Consider the following 17561-nt stretch of genomic DNA (forward strand, 5'->3'; position numbering starts at 1 on the left):
AGAAGTGAACAACTTGCAAATTATACTAAAGTAAGTAAAATGAATGCTTCAGACTTGAATACCATTTGTAATATACATTTGCTCCTATTTGTAATATACAGTAGAAAGTATTTTACTCACCTTTTTGTATCTTAGTAATGATGGATTTGACATAGAATACTGTGGTTTGTGGCACTGCTGGGTCCTCAATTCCCTGCTGACTCTGGTGCTGCTAGCCTGTTGGGGAATTCTGTAGGTCATCTGGGTACTGTTTTCAAAAAGTTATTAAAGCACCAGCCCTGGAAAGATGCTGGAACTGGGGTCAGGACAGCCCTGTCTTGCCTTTACTACTTAGTAACCATCTTATCTGAAGCCACAAAGATTTATATACATGCTTAACACATCCTGATAATTGGACTGCAACTTAATAGGCTCTGGTACCTGTTGAATAACCAAATTGGGTCCAGCAGGAAATTATAGGTCATGGCAGGGAGCTGGGTCTAAAAGCCCAAAAGTTCAAATTCAAAATTACCTTAGTCCCAGACTGTCTTCCTGAGTTGGCCTTGCTTTACCATGTTCTTTTCTGCAATTCTTGAGCACCTCCCAATTTGTGTCCATTTAGTTTTGTTCTTGAAAATGTATTAGTCTAAGACCATTTTGCATGCACATACACTCTCTTTTGAGCTCTGACAATATCCTATTAAAGTTCCCACTGTGGTACAGGTATCTCCCTTGTAAGAGTACATGAAACCTGAGGATTAGTAATGGCTGTGAATTAGCCATCTTTGTGCCCCAACAATGCCTCTTAAAGAATTTTGCCCATCTATCCTGAGCAAGAAACAGGAGAATGTGAGCTCTACCAGGGTGATCTTGTCAGTTTAGTTCCTGGTATATGTCTAATACTAGAACAGCAACGATATACAGCTGGCACTAATACATGTTTGTTGGCTGAATGATTGTTTTCCTCACTACCTATCTCCTACATCTTCCATCAGCTGAGTAGCCTCTGAATTTCTACCATCCATTTTTCGTCCACGTACTTCCAATACCTCCATGATGATATGAAGAAGGTTAATTAACACTGGCAGATAAAAGCCATGCCCTTGGAATCTTCCACCAGCAGAAATACAGTTTAAAGGATGATTTAAGCTGGGATTTTAAATATTGGATTTATTAGATAGGGTATAATTATACATAATGCTCATGTTTCAAACACGATAAATATATATTTCTTAATCATGTGGAACCCTTTATTTCCAAAAAATAGCATCTGACCAAAATAATAATATCATATATTAGTAACAACAGAATTTAATTAAACCTTTTTTTATATATATTTTTTACATCATTGTTCATTTTTAAACAATATTTGCTTCCCCCACCCCCTCAGATAGAGTTTCCTTCACCAAATGCACCCCCCTAGAGTTTCCCCATAGAGTTTCCTTCACCAAATGCACCTGTGCACCATCACCTCAGTCCCCAGTGCTTCTCCCTCCCTCCCTCTGATCTCTCTCTCGCCTCCTCCCCTGCAGTATGACTCTGATTTATAATTGTTTTTGCTTTGTTGTGTTTTGTACTGTTATTATTTTTTTACACTGATGTCTTATTTGGTTTCCCTATATTCCTGTTTTAAGTGAAACTATCTGATATTTTTCTTTTTCCTTCTGGCTTATTTTACTGAGCATAATTCCTTCTAGTTCCATCCATGTTGCTGCAAATGGCATGAGTTTATCTTTTTTGATTGCTGAGTAATATTCCATGGTGTATATGTACCACATCTCCTTGATCCAGTTATCTATTTTTGGGCTTTGGGTTGTTTCCAGGTTTTACCTATTGTAAATAGTGCTGCAATAAACATAGGTGTACAGGTGTTCTTTTGAATCAATGTTTTTGTGTCCTTTGGGTAGTTCCCTAGGAGTGGAATTGCCAGGTCATATGGTAGCTCCATTTTTAGTAGACTGAGGAACCTCCAGAGCTTTCCACAGTGGTTGGACCAGTTTGTACTCTCACCAGCAATGTAGGAGAGTTCCTTTTTCACCACATCCTCGCCAACATTTGTTGTTGCTTGTTTTTTTTGATATGTGCCATTCTTACTGGTGTAAGGTGGTATCTCAATGTGGCTTTAATTTGCATTTACCTAATTATAAGGGATGTTGAACATTTTTATCATATGCCTGTTGGCCATTTGCATTTCCTCTTTGAAGAAATGTCTTTTAAGTTCTTCTGCCCATTTCTTGACTGGATTGTTAATTTTGTTTTTGTGTGAGTTTTTTGTATATCTTTGTGATCAGTCCCTTATCAGTTGACTGGAGTGCAAAGATTTTTTTTTTCCCTATTCAGTGGGATGTCTCTCTGTTTTGGTTAATGTCTCTTTTGCTGTGCAGAAGCTTTTCAGACAAACATGATATTAAAAGAAAATCTCCAGAGCTGAGAACTATTCTAAATTCAAAACATTCTTAATTAAATTCATTAATAAAAATGGATCAATATTTTCTTTTCACAGGAAATCACAGGTGATAGGGACCAGCAGTTTCCAAACTCTGTTGGTCTGGTGATTTATCAAGGCAGCTGACTCCTGAGTTGCCCTCTACTTTAGCAAGTCACATGTTGCATCCAAAGCCATCACAGGAGAGTTTTTCCCAGAGTTGGCTCACTCACTGGTTTACTTATCCTGTGGAGTCTTTCCCTTCCTTTCCCATCACCCACCATTCCCCAAACAAATCCACTTATCAAGTGATTTTCAATATCAATTGAATGGGAGGAGGGGAAAAATGACAAAATTCAGTTTCGCACAGGTGCTATGACCTGCCTCCGTGAAGAAAGGCTACCTGGATGCCTAAACAGAACCCAGTTTTGCACAATAACTCCCAGCTGCAATGTGAGGCTCCAGGTAATGTGATCTGCTTTCACACAGCCTAGTGTTAGGGTGTTACTGCCACTCACTGTAAAGGTTACTATCTCTTTTATTGTAATTACAAAAGCTAACTACAAAACCTGAAACCTTGCTGGGAAATTGCCTACCTACACAAAGAACACAGAGACCCTATCATTTCAGAGTTCAGTTTTTTCCAAGCTTCCTTGTAAAGGAGTTTTTGTTTGCCTTGCAAGACTCGGACCAAGGAGGATCTGCAAATCCAGGTTAGCTGATGGCCTGGAGGGGTTCAGTGGAGAAGGTTCTCTTTGAATGCTTGCACATAGATCCTTTAAAATTTGGTTTGCAAAAATTAAGTAAAACTGCAGGCCTCAAACATCTTAGGTAGCTGGTAGTGGGGGGGGGGTAAAAGAAGAGAGAAAGAGAGATTGGGGAGATAAAATGGGGGGGAAGGGGGAAGAGAGGAGGAAAGGGAGGTGCAGAGGGAGAGAGAGAGTAAGCACTAATTGACAGCTCCTGGTTTTTGAGCCCATCAACTTTCCTTGAAGGTGCTATAGTGTGTTCTTTCTCCCTCTTTTTGCTTTTCACCCTTGCGCTCAAGGGTTGAATACTATAATCACAATGCAAGAGGGTGTGGGGAGGTATTTATTTTTATCCCAACTGCCAGCATCATCACAGTGTGTGTGATCCAAATTTACACTCCGCATATATGCAGCATGTGGGCCTGCTGCTGGGCCAGCTGCTTTCCCCAAGGCTGAGATTGGTTAAGTTTCAAGTTTTGCCTCATCAAAAAATGTGATAGCAAAAATGTGTGAGTGAAACATACATTCACAGTAGCTTACTTAGCAAATATTGAAATGTGTTCTAAACATGTGATTTGCTGTTCAGTGGGAGCCAAGAATGAAGAGAGGTGGAGGGAGTATGTGTGTGTGTGTGTGTGTGTGTGTGTGTGTTTGCATGTGTGTGCATTAACTGGGGCAGACACAGGGTAAATGCTTTAAGCCAACACTGCATCCCCCCTCTCTTCTTACTAACATTGTACTTGTTCAAAGATTCAAGATCTTATTTCCTTGAGATAGGTGTGGCCTTGTGACTGGCTTTGGCTGACTAGACTTGGGCAGGGTATTCTGTGTGACTTCCAGGAAGGCTTCTTTAACAGGAGGGAGGACACGTTTACCCTTTGTCCTTCTTGTCTCCTTGCTGGCTGGGAAGCTGATAGGAGGCTAGTGCCCCAGTTAGCCATCCTTAACTCTGAGGTGATCTTGAAGACAGAACCCAGTGTTGAGATGTGGAGTGGGGGAGACAGGAGGAGCCTTGGTCCCTGAAGGCTTTGCTGGGTTGGCATATCAGCCCTGACCTGCCTCCTTTAGATTTTTCTTTTTCTATAAAATGTTTTTGTGTGCTTGGATTACTATTTTGGAGTTCTTTGTTAGGAACTGCCAGATGCAATTTTTTTTTTTAAAGATTTATTTTATTTTATTTTATTTATTTATTTATACAAGCACTGGGTACAGTCAGAAGCGCGGGAGGGTGAGACAATTCAACAGAGCCAGAGCGGGGAGCAGAGCAGGCAGAAGGACTGAAGCACACTGCTGAGGGGAGCAGCGGGCAGCAGGAGAGGTCTGCGCGCCATGTGGGACCCGCCTCTGGTGGCCGGGGAGCGGCCGGGGTTCAAACCAGCGCAGCAGGTGCTGCAGAGGCTGCTGGCAGCTTCGCAACCCAGCGCTCAACCGCTGCGCCACCTGGGAGGCCCCAGATGCAATTTTTAATTGCTCTACCAACCTGAAGTTTAACTTCAAGACCCAAATCAGTGGGTTACGGCAAGGGACAGAGCAGAGAGTGAGTGCACACAGGCTGGCTGTTAATGTCCCTTTGGGGAATCATTAGATTTACCAATTATCTCCGAGTTTACACTTTCCTGAAGAAATAAATACCCATTTTATTCCTACTTTGTGTGGTAATCACAAGCGGTATAAAAATGTTGACTGAACTTAGCTGCCCTTTTTTACAGTTCAGCCAGTGTAATTCAAACTTGAAATTTGTGTATTGGTTTGTTTCTTCATTCATTCATTCATGAAATTTAGTGCCTATTAAGTGTGAGGGGGTAACATAAAGTAACATAAAGACAATGAGAGGAAGACTCTGACTTCAAACTTACAGAGTAGAGAGAATTAGTACTAGTAACAGTCAATATTTACTGAACACTCACTATCAGATGCAATGTTTTACATGTATTATCTTATTTAATATTGATAACCATTCTTGAAGTACATGGATTCCATTATGTCTCTCTCATTATACAGGCAAGGATATAGTGGTACAAGGAGATTAAATTGTGCGAAGTCATTGTGAGTGCTGAAATTGGAATTTCAAAAGTACTTATGCACTTTTAATATTGATGCAGTAGCTAATTATTTGACAATTTATTAAGTCCATTCTATGTGCCAAGCCCTACATCATGTTATTGGACAATTGTTATCCAAGTGTGGTCCTGGATCAGCAGCTGAGAAATAAAGAAACATGACCTCAGTCCAGACCTACTGAATCAGAAACTGGGGATGGGACTCAGCTATTTGGGTTTTTGTTTTATTATTTATTTATTTATTTATTTTTAATATTTTATTTTATATAATTCTTACATCATTTTTCATTTTTGCACAATGTATGTGTGCATTTTCATTTTGGTTATATTCCCCATACAATTGCACCCCCCCCCCTTATTTTGACCCTAGTCCTTCCTCTCCCTAACCCCTCCCTTAGTGTGTCTCCGGTTTATAGTTGCTTGTTGGTTTTGATATTACTATATTATAATTAAGCTTTTTCCTGGTCCCTCATTTAGGTTTTAACAAACCTTCGAGGTGATTCCGATGCCTGCTGCAATTTGAGGAACCAATTGGTATGAATTAATAGATAAATGTGACTTATTTAAGTATGAGGGAAAAACAGATCTAAAAATATTTTTACCTCAATGTAGACAAGATAATGTATAGAAAGGAGGATGAAATTCCAGCAAGTTTAAGTTTGCTGTCAGATTTTCTAGCTTTTCAAGAGAAGTTGGGAATCCAGATTTTAATGGAAAGTTTCCCAATTCTAAATGTGGAGCCAACACAAATTAAAAAAAAAAATGAACTTGCAAGATGAAACCTATCAGGTGCAGTCTGTGACCTGCTATGGACAGTGGAGAGGCTTTCAGTGTTTGATTAGGGTCTGCTGATTTTATATATGTGATGATATGTCAAGATAAATTTAAGTTCATAGAGACAGGCAACATTCTGTGTCTTTGTGTAATTTTAGGAAAGACAGAGACAAAGATCAAAAGATAAGTTCATATATCCTGAGAAGGTCCTCATTTCTCAAAAGAAAAGAAAGAGAGAGAGAGAAATTTCTAATTTTACCTTCTTTTAATACACTTTTAAAAATTGCATACTTTTAGATTTTGACATGTCTTTTCTTGTGAGTATTTTGTATAATTGAATCCAAAGTCAACCAGCTTAAACCTAACATCTGAAAAACAGTCCCATAAGGTCCCTTTGGGTGGAGCAAATGGAGGGTGGATTGGTGGTGGATAGGACACCTGCTGTGGGCTGGTAAGGAACTGAGGGAGTTGGGGAGGTTAGTTGGCCCCTAATAACTCTGAAGTATTCTGCTGTTCATGGCCTGATCAGTGAGCTCAGAAAGTGGAGTTTTAGCTCTGACTCTACTATAAAAAACTGACTGTCTTCCAGAAAGCTGTCCACCCTCTCTTGGTCTCCATTTTTCCCACCTGAAAGCAAGGATTTAAGACTTGCTGTATTCTGAGCTTCTCATTTTTAGAGGTCAAGGCTGACTAATGTCTAGCCTATAAAGCGTGAGATCTTCAGGCTTATTGTTGCAATTTCTCACTTTGGGGATGATGGCCACGTATGAAATGTTGTAATGAATTATTTTCTGTTGGATGGTGGTCATGAGGGAAGAATGAGGGAGAAAATAACATTGATAAGCACCTCACTGTAAGCACCATGTTTTTATAGAGGTATGTTATTTTATAAATTGTGTATCCTCCATAACCACTTCTGACTTTCTCCAGATGCTCAAAAACTTTTGTTACTTATGTGTCTGTCTCTGTTCTCTCACTGTGTTTCTGCCCTGAGAGCTTCAGTTTCATTGCTGAGTAAGCCACACTGTCACTCCCACCACCCAGGCTGCCATCGAGTTTAAGTAAGAGCAGATAAAAAAATTAATCAGAGGTAAATTTTAAACTTTAGAGATAAAATTAAGAAATCTTTTCTTTTGTCCTTTATGGTACTCTACACAACATGGGGTTGCTGAGGATATGGCTCAGATGTTTTACTTTATCAGTTTTTGAGACTTTTTCCAATATGGTACGTCTCAGATAAAAATGAAAAAACAAATTTTAATAGTTATGTGTTTAATTTAATGATGGAAAATGGTGTTGGTGCCTATCTATAATGATGATAAGCTTTCTTTAAAAATATTTATTTTTTAGTTTTTAAGACACGAGTTGATTTAAATAATGCTATTGAGTGACTGACAACACACATATTGTGTAGAATTATAAAAACTGGGATGTGATACTAGGATTGTCAGCTATTGACATACACCTGCAATAAATGCCTTGAGATTGGAATTGTGGGACAAGGTGAAAGCTTATGGATATTTTTGATGAGGGGAGGAGAAAGGAATATCATCTTTAGCAAAGAAAGGTAAGGTGGATAAAAGAGGAGAAATAAAGTCAAAAGAGGGGTTGGAGTGAGGTCTTGAAGGAGAAAGTAGCATGAATTGCAGTTCTATAAAAGAGAAAGGAAAAAACTCACTTTAAGTTTGAGTTCAGAGTACCAGGTGCTATGCTAGGTGTTTTACACACATTATTTACTATGATTGAAGGCCATATAAGTCAAAGAGAGATTTGGATCCTGAAGGGAATCTAGGAAGAAATGGGTCCTAAAACTGGAGACAGTGGATGAAAAGCAAGCATAAGATGGCTGAGATTTATCTAAAGGGGCCCTTACTTAGGTCAAGGGCAGATGGACAGTGGGCATAGAACAGCATTGTCACACAGCTGCAGTGATATCTGAAGAACTTTTCATTTGTTAACCCCACATGCGCTGCTCATAAAGGAGCTTTCATCCCAGAGGATTTGTAAACTGAGGTAAGACTATTAACCATTGAGGTCTCAGCTTCCAATCCCATGTTGTATATAGCACAGTAAGAGGCAAAAAGAAAGATTTCTTAGTTCTGTCTCTAGAGTCTAACTTTCACCTCTGATCATGTGTTTTTTTTTTTTAATCTCAAAAAAATTTAATTTTTAAATATATTTTCACATCATTGTTCATTTTTAAACAATGTTTGCTTCCCTTCCCCCACCCCAGGTGTAGTCCCATAGAGTTTCCTTTGCCAATGTACCATGCACCATCACCTCAGTCCTCTGTGCTCCTCCCTCCCTCCCTCTGTCTCTTTCCCTCCTCCTCCCCTGCAGGATATCTCTGATTTATAATTGTCTGTTTGTTTTTGTTTTGATCATGTTTTTATCTATTCTTACTCAGTCATGATGGTAGCTGGGGAACTGGTGAATGGGTGGTAGGGTGAAAGTATGGCTTATTCACAAGTCAAACTGAAGATTTCAGAATAACTCTTGTATTCCATTGTGTATATGTACCACATTTTCTTGATCTAGTCATCTATTTTTGGGCATTTGGGTTGTTTCTATAGTTTAGCTATTGTAAATAGTGCTGTTATAAACATAGGCGTGCAGGTGCCCTTTGGAATTAATGTTTCTGTGTCATTTGGGTAAATACCTAGGAGTGGAATTGCTGGATCATATGGAAGCTCTATGTTTAGTAGGTCAAGAAATCTCCACACAGCTCTCCATAGTGGTTGGACCAGTTTGCACTAATGGAATATTATTCAGCAATAAAAAAGATAAACACATGCAATTTGCAGCAACATGGATGGAGCTAGAAGGGATCATGCTCAGAGAAATAAGTCAGAAAGAAAAAGAAAAATACCGGATGGTCTCATGTATAGCAGGAATTTAGAAAACGTAAATAAGAGACCAGGAAAAAGACTAATCAATACAAAGTAATACAAAGTAACAATCAAAATCAACAAGCAACTATAAACCAGAGACACACGGGGTGGGGTGGGGGGGAGTGATGGGCAGGAAGAGGAAGGACTAGAGTCAAAATAAGGGGGGGTGCAATTGTATGGGGAATATAACCATAAAGAAAACGCATACATTGTGCAAAGATGAAAAATGATGTAGGAATTATATAAAATAAAATATTTTAAAAAATAAATAATATTAAAAAAAGAATAACTCTTGTATTGTGACAAAGTATAGTTTTTATTTATGAGATACTAGCATAATAAAAGCAAAAAAAAAAAAGACCCATCAAGCCTTTGTATGGTATTTAAGTTACCTTTTGATTTCTTCTGTGTCTTGATTCTACATGGCAGTGAGTACCATTTCTTTACCACAACTGTGGGGAAGGCATTTGACTTCAATGAGAAATTACCCAAGAAGAAATGTGGGACTCAACTGCAATATCAGAATGTCTTGGATCTTGGCTGTAGAAACACAAAACAAAATCCCCTTTCCAGTTTTATTTAGACCCATACTTTAAATTTTTTTTCCCGCTTCTCTGGGGAGTGTGAGTGATGGGGAAATCATCAGAAACTATTACAACAGTTTGGCTCTCCCCTGTTCGCATCCCAAAAACCAGGGTGCAGGGGTGGACAAAGAATAAATGGAACTTGAGTTTCAAAACTTTCTATGCAATAAAGTTTCACATTTGTAGCCTTTGAAGACTGAGAAAGATGTGAACTGAAACAAACTAAATTGAACATTAACAAACAGCTTGTGGAATTCTCTTGCCTTTTTTTGGCAAGAAACTATACACAGCAATGATTGTGAGAACCCTCCTTTTTATTCTCAGTTACCGTGGCTGCCCAATATCTGAAGCTCTCTTATCTGCCTAGACATTCTTTGATCCACCCACCTTAAATAGAACAGGAAAAGATTTTGTTTGATTTTATTTTTAAGCATTGTAACACCCTGAATGGAATTTTTTAAGTTGTATTATACTAGACAAATTAAAACATCTAAAAATAATACCTCAAAATGTGTTGTTTATAATTTGATGTGGAAATGAATAAAAAGTCAATTTAATCTTGGGTTAAAAAAACTTTAACAAAAATTATTAACACCTTCCTTCTTGATGTCCTTCTTATCTTCTCTAGTTCTTTCCTTACTTTTCACTGTCATTTGAAAACATAACCAGTTGACTGAAATCAATAGAATCTATTAAAATGAACTTCTGGCAACAATTAAAATTCTTTTGACATCTTAGGATTTGAAAAAGTGACATCAGTTCAGTCATTTTGATATTATGATTTCTTGGGGAGGGGAATATTAAGAAACAATCTGTCAAATACAAAAAAGAAATTACTCAAGAGATCATGAAAATTAAATTAATTTTTCGCTGTGTTAATCATAAGAGAAAGCAAAAACTATCTCCTAAAGAACTTTTATAACATGCCAAACCAATTTCCTTGGAATGGAATAAACTAGCAAGGGAATCTGATCTTTCAATCGGTTCTTTGGCATTTTTCCAACATGTGGCTAGCTAGTGACATATTATTAAGATGAATTACTAGAATCTGGGGGCTAAATTATACTAAAAACATGACCAAAAAACATGACCAAACTTTAACAGATACATAATAATGAAGGACATGAAATTGAGTATGTACTAGGACTTCTGAACCTTTAAGTGAATTGAGGTGAGTGAAAAAATACATTATGGTTGCTGTACAACATATGGTTGTATTACAAGGTAAGGACTCACATTGTTTTACTTTCAAATAAGGACATGAACCTTTGGTGCAATCTTCTTTTTATCACTTGGGGAAATTAAAGGACTTCTACCTTGATCATTCTTTGACCCAAAACCAAAGTTCAAATTCCTACAATGTTTGGAGATAATTCTTCCTGTTCAAAGAAAATGATAATAGAAAAGAACATTTCCAGGTTGTATTGTGTTGTTAGTTACAATAATATGCCATGCCACATGTTACTTTTCAAAAGTAGCTGTAAGAAAAGATTATACCTCCAGTTCCATCTATGTTATCACAAATTTAGCCCCATTCTGTACTCCTTGATCTTGTATTCAATCTCAGTACTATCTATCAGATCCTAAAAACTAGTGAATGCTGTATACTACCCTCAGAAACTCATTTTCATATGGTCTGGGATGATTTCCGCAAATATGGAGTTATATGTAAAGTACTGTAGGGGATTCTGGTACACAGTAAAGCTTGCTAGCCACTCAAGTGTTATGTGGTTCTTGGACTGAGGTGGCAACAGGAAACAAATCAGTCTTTATTATTGTTTTGCATTGTGAAGCTTGGATATTGTAGAATGCAAATCTGATCAAAAAGGAGGTTCCACAGAGTCCTTAAATTGTTGCTTAAAGGTTGCCGAGAGGAACACACCATGAGCTTGAAAGTTGCCCTGGTCCGAGGACTTAGAAAGGACATTGGAGCTGAAGCCTCCCCCTTTGGGACTGGAAATTGCTCAACAGCAGGGTGGCTGAAGGGGAAGGGCCTGCAGGCAGGCTGCAAGTTCCAGCCTTTATCCTAATGTGGTCCCCCTTTTGTCCTAAAGCTTTGGACTATTACCCAACAAACTGCTCAAATGTGTTAAACTCTCAGTAAATCAGAATTGAAAAGGCAGAAATGTTCACATAACCCCACCAACTGGGAGAACATTTTTGCACCCAACACTAATGATAAAGGACTGATCACAAAAATCTGCAAAGAGCCGATGAGACTCAGCAACAACAAAGAAAAGAATCCAGTCAAAAAATGGGCAGAAGAGCTAAAAAGAAACTTCTCTGAAGAGGAAATGCAAATGGCCAACAGACATATGAAAAAATGTTCAACATCACTTGTAATCAGGGAAATGCAAATCAAAACTACCATGAGATACCATCTCACACCAGTGAGAATGGCACATATTAAAAAAACTAGCAACAACAAATGTTGGCGAGGATGTGGAGAAAAAGGAACTCTTGTGCACTGTTGGTGGGAGTGCAAACTGGTCCAACCACTATGGAGAGCTGTGTGGAGATTTCTGGACCTACTAAACATAGAGCTTCCATATGATCCAGCAATTCCACTCCTAGGTATTTACCCAAAGGACACAGAAACATCAATTCCAAAGAGCACCTGCACTCCTATGTTTATAGCAGCACTGTTTACAATAGCTAAGCTTTGGAAACAACCCAAATGCCCAAAAATAGATGACTGGATCAAGAAGATGTGGTACATATATACCATGGAATATTACTCAGCATTCAAAAAAGATAAACACATGCAATTTGCAGCAACATGAATGGCACTGGAAGGGATCATGCTCAGCGAAATAAGCCAAAAAGAAAAAGAAAAATACCGGATGGTCTCACTCATAGCAGGAATCTAGAAAACTTAAATAAGGGACCAGGAAAATGAATATAAGAAAGTGAAAATCAAAATCAACAAAAAAACTATGAACCAGAGACACTTTTTGGGGGGTGGGGGGCGGGAGGGGAAGGATTGGGGTCAGAATGGGGCGTTTGCAATTGTATGGGGGAATATAAAAATAAAATTTAATATTTAAAAAAAAAAATGTTCACATATGAGAGAAACTTAGAATCCCCAATGAAAAGGCCAATAAAAACATTTTTGAGGTCTTTGGATGATGGTTGTGATGATTCACATCTGATGCAAAAGCAAAAGAAACCCAAATACGTTGAATACATAACAAGATCAAGGATTTCCTTAGCAGAAAAGTGTCCATGATGTTTACTTGGTTATGCCAGTATTTATTTTATTAACATTTTCATTTCTTGTTTCTTAGCTTTCATGTTTAAGCCTAATAGCCTTAGGTTAATTGAGGTATTTTTTAAGCAAAGCTTTGACTAAGCCAGATTTTTATGATGAAAAAGGTAATAAATCCCTGATCACCAGGGTTTTCGTGTTGAACAATCCAGAGGGCTGTGACTATGAGGAACGTGGCTATTTGCTCTTATACCTTTTTTTTCCCTCTGTAATTGAGCAGTATGGGGTGCTTACTGTATGCCAGAGACTAGACATTCTTTGCATGGATTATTTAATTTATTCCTCACCATGACCTCAGGATGTAAGTATTGTTATTATCATTGTCTCTCTTTTAAGAGATTAGGAACTGACACTTAGAGAGGTTAAGTAATTTTCTCATGGTCACACAGCTGATAAGTGCTAGAGCTGGAATTCTGACACTTAGAATCATTATGCTTTTATTATCTCCCTGAAGAACTTTGTTACCACTTACAAAATAAAATTTTCAAGGCCGGCCCATCATCTGCCTATTTCTCCTTAAGCAGATAGCCTTTAGATCTGTGCTGTGGCCCTCTCTGCAATGGGACCAGCTCTTCTCCTCTATCTTCTCATCCCTTGAAAATGAATGCCTGTGCCCCTCCCTTGTCAGGAGCACCTCTCAGCTGCTGAGTAGCTCACAGTGTCCGGTGGTGCTGAAACAACCAGAGACAATGACAGACGAGAGCCTCACAACTCGACAACCCCGCATCTTCTGAACTCACTTATTCTTAGCTGCAGCTCCCATACCAGAGCCATAGCAAAGGCCATGGACACAGTAGCCAAGTTCACTGGGGTGGGGCTGCCATCATTAGGAGTGGCTGGCTCTGGGCCTGGACTGGGGACTGTGTTTGGGAACCTCACCATTGGTTATGCCAGGAACTCTTCTTTGAAGCAACAACTCTTCCCCTGCATCATTCTGGACTTTGCCCCTTCAGAAGCCATGGGACTCTTGCCTGATGGTGGTCTTTCTCATCTTCTTTGCCGTGTAAAGGAGTTATTTCCACCTTCCATGGCTCATGTGCCCTGAACCTTTTCCTGTAACTCCCCAGGCAGTCTGGGGAAAGTGGTTTAACCAGGAAGACAAGTAAATACTGTGCTAATAAGGAAAATAAAAAACCAGCCTGCGCTTTCAGATGCACGGTCATACCTGCTCATGGCTAAGTTTGGCCAAAGGGCCAAGTTCATTCCAAGTATGCATAACTGAATAACAGGAACTGAATTAGCTTTTCTTGAGAACAAGAATGTAAAACTATGAGCTAGAAAGAACACCACAGATTATAACCAATTTGTTTTAATTCAAAGCAATTTGCTAGTACACCCAGGCTCACAGCAGCATTATTCACAGTGGCCAAGTGATGGAAGCAACCCAGTGTCCAGCCTTGGATGACTGCATAAACAAAATGTGCTATTGCAGGCAATGGAATATTATTTAGCTTTAAAAAGGCAAGAAATTTTATGGTAAGTGGAATAAATGAGTTTGAAAAAAGACACAGGTTATATGAATCCATTTCAATGAGCTATCTTGGTGTAGTCAGCCATAAAAGCAGAAAATAGAAAGGTGGTTCCAAGGACTGGGGCACGGGGAGCTGGTGTGTTATTTAATGGGTAGAGAGTTTCAGTTTTGTGAGATGGAATAGTTCTGGAGATGGTTTCAGAGCATTGTGAATATGCCTAACACTACTGAATCATACACTTAAAATGCTTAAAGTGGTAGATTGTATGTTTTGCATAGTTTATTGTAATAAACAAATAACATTCCTTAATAGTGAGCAATGTACTGAAAATAAGTCTTAAACCCAAATAACATTACTGTCACAGAACTCCAAAGAAATATTTACAATCTCTCTTTATATGAGAAATAGCTAACATGGACTTTTCTTGAATGTTTTTTCTTGAATGTTAATTTGTTACTCTCAGTTTATGGTGCATCTATCAGGACTAAAGGGGTGATAATTGTTCCTATGACAAAAGGAATGTATAATATGTTTAAGCTATTTAGGTTATAATCACAAAGTAAGTATTATTATTATAATTTTAAAAAATATATTTATTTATTTATACAAGCACTGGGTACAGTCAGAAGTGCAGGAGAGTGAGAGGATTCACCAGAGCCAGAGCAGGGAACAGAACAGGCAGACTGACGAAATACATTGCTGAGGGGAGCAGCCGGCAAGGCAGGAGAGGTCTGCGGCCATTTGGGACCCTCGCCGGAGGCCAGGGATCGAACAGGTGCTGCAGAGGCTGCAGGCAGCTTCGCAGCCCAGAGCTCAACCGCTGTGCCACCAGGGGAGGCCCACATAGTAAATATTATTGCTGCTGCTGCTCTCTTGAAAAATAAACTATTTGGAGCGATGACAAACAGTTTGTTAGTTCCTAGATGGAAAACAGTTTCTCTAGATTAATACCTAAAAATGACAGCCATGAACTAGAACCTCTTTCAGCCCTAAAACTCTACAAAGCTGTGATTATTATAAAACTATTGTCTCCAGGCCTCCCCTGGTGCCTCAGCGATTGAGTGATGGGTTGCGGGGCTGCCCGCAGCCTCTGCAGCACCGGTTCGTCCCCGGCCGCTGGCGAGGGTCCCACAAAAACAACAACAACAACAACAACAACAACAAAAAACCAAAAAAAAAAAAAACACAAAAAGAAAAAAACCAAAACAAACAAACAAACAAACCAACTATTGTCTTCACCGTTGACTGCATGGTATATTTCTGAGGGCCTCTGCCTTTTTCATTGCTAATCTAACAGGCAGGATGGGAGTCCATGTATTTGCAAAAGGTGGTCTGAATAGCAGGAGACAGGGACTATGACAAATTCTGTAGGCTGGATTTTGTCTGCAGTTGGCATTCCAGGGAGGAGGTCGGGAAATATGGAGAGGTCTAGGCTGTCCTCCCAGTTCTTACTGGCTGGGGATAGGGATGGGGGTGTGGTGGGGAATGGGGCACAACTCAATAGATCTCTCTAAATAATTCACTATTCTCATCTGTGAAAAGATAAGACTGGACTAAATGAATCTGATGTTCTCATCCTATTTCTTCTTTAAACATACCTCCGTGTGTGGAACAAGAATATAAAACAATGGCACCTCATTAAAAATAAATAAAAACTAAAATTTTTTTTTGGAGTAAAAAAAAGGAAAGGGATAATAAGGATATTTTTAGAAAACCCATTAAAAGTCATTTAGATCCTAGTAATGGAAGTAATTTCTCAGGGAGATTGTATAGGATGGGAGAGAAACAACGGGAGGTAACTATGGGCAACAGCAATATGCACGCCCCTGGCAGAGCAAGACTGACACTTAGGAGGGGAAAGCAACGTGCATCAAGGAGAGGGTGGTAATAGCTTAGTGCTTAATATTGAAGTAAGGAAATAAATCTTCCTTCTTAAAACACTAAAAATAAACATTATAAAGGCAATCTAGGCTATGCAGCTCAAGGAGCAGGAGTTCAGGAAGAGACCCCTCCAGTGCCCACAGTTCCAGTCTGTAATTCATCCTGCCTCTTCCATTGTTTATTGAAAGGATCATCCAAAAATGTCTATAGGTTTCATATTTTTTTCTTTAAATTTTTTTTATTATGCATAAGTTTTTTTATTTTTAAACAATGGGTTTAATATTTATAGTTAATAAACTTTATTTTGGTTTTAAGCATCTGTAAAATGCGAAGTATAGTAGTAGGGTTTAGGGTGCTGATTAATTATTAGATATTGTCTCCATAAATTTACTATGTCAGGTAGATGTGTGCTTAAGAGAGGGCACAAAAGAGGAGGCTTTGGCTGTAGACCCTCGGGGAGAGGTGCTGGAGTTTGGTCATGAGGCTGATGGACAGTGGGTTGAGGGAGGGAGAGGACTGAGTGGATTTGCAGCCTGAGGGGACAATGACAGAACTTCTGCGCCTTTAGAACTTAGACCCCCAAAGCACTAGAGAATAAAGTCTACCCTTCAACTCCTTCTGCCCACGTGGACAATTCCCTACGGCTAAAGGGGAGAAAGGAAAACACAAAAGCTGGGCTGAGTACAGTGTTTCGGAAGCAGCGGAGTGAAATACCGAGAACACTCAACGGAATTTTATTTGCCCTGGGTTCTCCAGGTCCCCAGGTTCTGAGGAATAGAGAGGCTCTGTCAGTACCCCCAGAGCTCAGAATCACACACCTAGAATGACAGGAGAAATGGGTAATTAACTTTATCTTCTTGGCCTCCGGTTTCTTATTTTTACCATGAAGAACTTGGATGGAGGGTGTGTGTTTTCAAACTTTCCTTTTTTAGGAGTGGTGCTTTTTCTTGTTTTGTAATTTGAAGCAAAAGAGAAAATAGTCAAATAGAAAAAATTTTAAGGATGAGAAATAAAACATTGCCGCATGCCAGAAGTTTCTCTTACTTTCCATCATGAGTCCTGATTATAATCTTCTCTCCTAAAAGGAAATGTTTTTCACTGTGTGATAATCATTTACTTTCTTTTCTTCCTAGTTTTGTTGCCTATATGTGTATCTCTGAACAATGTGGATTTTTAGTGCCCTTTGGCAAACCTTATATAAATGGAATAACTTTATTTTTTTGTGTGTCTTGCTTTTTTTCATACAAAATTGTGTTTGCAAGATATGTCCATGCTGTGGCATAAAACTCTGGTTTATTGATTTCTGCTGCTTTAAGTTTCCCATTGTACGAACTGACCATAATTTATCAAACCATTATACTAGGGATGGACATTTAGGTTGCTTCTGATTTGGTGCCACAGTAGATAATAGTGCTGTGAACGTTTATAGACATGCTGGGTCACATAGATATGCATCCTGGGCACAATATACACATTAT

General features: G+C 38.8%; 1 pseudogene; it reads left to right on the forward strand.

Annotated features, from left to right (window-relative positions):
• The first annotated feature begins 777 nt into the window (after positions 1-777).
• On the forward strand, positions 778-13737 carry LOC119260438 (ATP synthase F(0) complex subunit C2, mitochondrial-like; annotated as a pseudogene).
• The last annotated feature ends 3824 nt before the right edge of the window (positions 13738-17561 follow it).

Source organism: Talpa occidentalis, unplaced genomic scaffold (assembly GCF_014898055.3).
Source record: "Talpa occidentalis isolate TD23 unplaced genomic scaffold, MPIMG_talOcc4v2.1 talOcc4.6, whole genome shotgun sequence".
Lineage (NCBI taxonomy): Eukaryota > Metazoa > Chordata > Mammalia > Eulipotyphla > Talpidae > Talpa > Talpa occidentalis.